Source organism: Monopterus albus, unplaced genomic scaffold (genome assembly GCF_001952655.1).
Source record: "Monopterus albus unplaced genomic scaffold, M_albus_1.0 scaffold225.1, whole genome shotgun sequence".
Lineage (NCBI taxonomy): Eukaryota > Metazoa > Chordata > Actinopteri > Synbranchiformes > Synbranchidae > Monopterus > Monopterus albus.
The window spans coordinates 12,985-16,965 of NW_018128105.1; the positions used below are offsets into that span (position 1 = coordinate 12,985).

At 40.2% G+C, this 3,981-nt stretch overlaps 1 protein-coding gene across 1 annotated transcript in view; it reads right to left on the minus strand.

Annotated features, from left to right (window-relative positions):
* kcnj10a (potassium inwardly rectifying channel subfamily J member 10a) overlaps window positions 1-2,663 on the minus strand; it is a 10,970-nt gene extending 8,307 nt beyond the window's left edge. Inside the window, exon 1 of the mRNA XM_020619748.1 lies at window positions 2,094-2,663. The gene's annotated coding sequence lies outside the window, so the exon portion shown is untranslated. The remainder of the gene's footprint in view (window positions 1-2,093) is intronic.
* Window positions 2,664-3,981: the final 1,318 nt, after the last annotated feature.

The following is a 3,981-nucleotide window of genomic DNA, read 5'->3' on the forward strand; positions in this document are numbered from 1 at the left end:
TCCTATCTCCACTAAACATTTCTAATACATAAAGTATCTATCTAATTTCTATCTGACTAAAAATACCTAACACCGCGAACAGTGTCCACACCACAGCAGCCTCTGAAGCCGACTGAGGGCACTGTCTAAACATTAACACAGGCTGTGCCAAGTCGAGATCTGCTCAGCCAACACAAGACCATAAAAATACAAACTGAGCGGAGCCGAACTGAGCACCGCACACTGACATACAAATGAGTTACTGCTGCGTCAGTCTTTTTATTTACACTGCAAATGATGGAAACTCCACTTATCGCTGTCAGGTGCAAGTGAGGCCAAAGAGAAAGTAACTTTATTTGGGGGGCTTTACCAGCATATGTATTTTTAAACTTGGACGTTTTAAATGAGTTTTCAGCTCTGTGGTGCTTTTTCCAAGTAACCAAATGAGTTTTGTCTTTATTCATTTTTAGCATGAACCTGTCCAATACAAAAATTAGCGTTTCTGGCATCCCTGAAAAATAACACTTAAACCTCCAGTTTATCCAAAAAATGAACACGATGAAATGTGAAGAGTGGTTCACTGAAGTGGGTGAAAGACAAACGTTGTTTAAATTGAGATAAGACCACTCACTAGCTGAGCAGTCACTCACTGGGTGCATCCAGCGAGTTGTACTCACTTGTACATATGAACCGTAAACAAACGTGAGGTCCTTCTCATGTCCACACAGCTGGTTGATGGTCACTATGTAAGGTGGAGCTGACTGGCAGATTGTTGGTTTCAGAAAGCATAAAGAGAGAGAGGGCTTCAGCTGCTGTTTGACCACCAAGCAAGCCATTCAGCATCCACCTACATTCTATCTGATGTTTGGAGGAGCAACAGAATGAAAGCATAAATAAATAAATTCCCCCTGCATATAATTTAATTGCCCATCTACAATATCTAAATTTACCGTCCACATTTAATGTATTTGTATTGTGTTGACATTGTCCTATATTGCAATCAGTAACTTTACAGTAACAACAGGAAGTAGCAGTGATCAGTAACCATGGTGATGAGGCATATGTCTCAGTGTCTCTGTGCCCAGCTGACTGTCCAGGCCTCATTCTGAATCTAACACTTCCCCAAACCACTAGTCTTCTCTTCCTCTGCCATGAATTACTGGCTGAAGAGTTATGACACTGGGCTAAATTAAGCCATGGAAAGCAGCTGATGGCCACTAGGCAATCATTTACTTTTACTGTCTTCTTTCAAGTCGGTAGCAGCCAGTGACCTATCTCTGCTGTAAATCTGTTCTCCTGCTACTGTGGCGCTGATGAGGATGCATCAGTGACTCCTTGTGACTGAATGTTTCATAGCCAGGGTTGCCCATAGACTTGGAGTTAAAATTCTTTCCTCTGCATTTCATTCACATCTTTTGATATTTGCTGCTACTATGAGTAACTTACTACAGTACAACTGCTACTTCTCACATAACTGCAGCAGCTATCCCAATGTTTTCCTTTTGCATCTAAATGTTTGTCACACTGAAAGTAGAAACTGATAAAAAGCGAATATGGAAACTTAGCTAAACTCTGTACTTAAATATTGCAGAACTATGTTTTTTGTTACATGCATTACAAATATTCCTGTAAACGTGTCACTACTTTTCTCATGACCGAGCACCTGTTTGAATGTTAACCACAAACAGTATTAAACAAGGATATGTAGTGTTTCCTCTGAATATTTCCCACAGTAAAACTAGTAAATATCATAGGGAGAAAAGAAAAATCTAAGAACAAGTGCATCATGGGAGGATGAAGTATTATAGGAAAACAACAAGAAAGTAAATAAAAGATTAGAGTAAGATAAGATAAATCCATCAAAACATACTCATTGTCCTTATAAGTATATTATGAGGCTCTTTAGTTGAGCACATCTGTTGATATTGAATTGTATAATAAATAACAAAGAACTAATTAAAGTACAGTGATTACACCTACACTTAGAAAGCGCTGTCAGAGCTGCACATTATTTTCATATTTCAATTCAAAACCTCTCTGCTATCTTGACAAGTAGAAGCAGTAGTTACACAATATAAAGATGAGACACTGGTTTTAAAATGTTTGTCTCTTACCTTTCACCTTGACCACAGCTTAGAGACCTGAAGACTGAATTGGTTTCACTGTCCTGTACACAGTGACACACAACTCTGTCTGTCTCAGAGAAACGACAGACAAAAGAAAAGGGTTTTTTCTGGGGTTTTGTATGATGTGCACTTGCTGACATCACATTTTCTTATGCAGTCCTTCTACATCAGTTTCATCCTTTACTTCAAAAAGGAAACACTCTCGGATAAAATGCCTGTTAGAGGAGAGGCCTGGATGAGGATTACCCAGCGGTCGGTCGGCGTCTCCCAGCACTGTGGTACTGGCGGCACCGGCTCCAGCTCCCTGTTACTGGGTCATTATGTAATCAGATGAGCACAGCTAGTACGTCTCCATGCATGAGCAGCGGCGAGGGAGTCCTGTGTGTCTGCTCAAAGAGAAGTTAAAGAAGCCCGTGCCGTCCTCTCCTCCAGGACCCCCTGCATGCCTCTCTATATAAACCCAAATGTTTTAGAGCATTTTTAATTCATTAATTCAACTCTCCTCCCAGCTTCTCCTCCTACCCTCCCTTTCTGTTTCTCTGACTGTACACTATAAATGGCCCTCTTTGTTGCAAGGCCTCCTCTGCACTTTCAGCCTTTGTCAACTTTCTTATGTAAATGTTTGATGGCTATAAGATACAAGCCTGGAAGTTGTCGCACTGAGGTATTTACAAATCAAAGACAGATAAGAAAACAGGGCTCTTTTCTCGTGCTCATGGCTCCTTGTAGTTTTGCACAGGCCAGTGTGCGGTGAATGGACAGAGCTGCCGCGTCTCTGTGAAGCTGTGCCACATCCGCCTGCATGGAGAGGGGCTCGTGGTGGAAAGGCGAGTACACATGGGCCTGCTGTGAATGGACAGCATGATATGACCAGGATGAATTAATTCACTGATATACTGAAACAATGGTCCTGTGGTGGCACAGTGTGTCAAAGCTTTCACTTCTGGTTTACAAAAAACAATGAACGTAGTCAATATATTTACTCAAGTACTGTACTTAACTATAATTCTGAGGCACTGGCACTTTTGTGTTACCATATACTTATGGTCTACTATATTTCAAATGAAAATATTGTATTTTTTTATTACGTTACATGTGTTTTAGACAAAAGCTCTGCAGATGTTTACCTGCAAAAGCAAATGACAAACTACTCAGCAGTATATTAAGTATTTGGTCCAATAATATAGCATCAATAATTGTAATCCAATAATATCACATGTAGTCTATAATAATGCAACATTTAGAAAGGCATGTTTCTGCATAATGAATACTTTTACCGCACTTAAAGTACAATTAGCTGATCATAGTTTTGCTTCCTGGGTATGTAAATTCACAAAAACTGTTTTCAACCATTTAGTTTTTTATGAAAATATTTCTCTTGTTCTGTAGATTAGAGTGTAATTGTGGCTAATGGCTAGTGTAGCTAACCCTAGTGAACATCAGGTCAGGCAAGAAAACAGATGTCGACTACTACTTACATTCTTGTATTGCAATATGTGGCTAGGCTGAATTCTACGCTCTACAGTGCATCCTAAAGACTCACTATTGCAGTGTATGTTTTAATGAATGTGACCTCGCTATGTTAACAGAAACCAAAGCATTGCTCCTCTGTTTTCAGACTGGTAAGGCTTTTAGAAAAATGTCACCAAGATCAGCAGGTTACTGATTGAAAGGGAGTCGAAAGAGCAGAGGAGATGAAGACAAAAGAGAAGGAGGGGGGAAAGAGAAAGTGAGATATCCTGTAGGTGCACACAGAGAGAAAGAGGAAGTAAGAGAAGCAGGCAGAGACTGAAGAAGACTGAGAATAACATGCTTGAGATGGTTTGTGGACCAGAGAGGATGGGAGGAAGGAGAAAAAGAAGCACATGATGGTGTA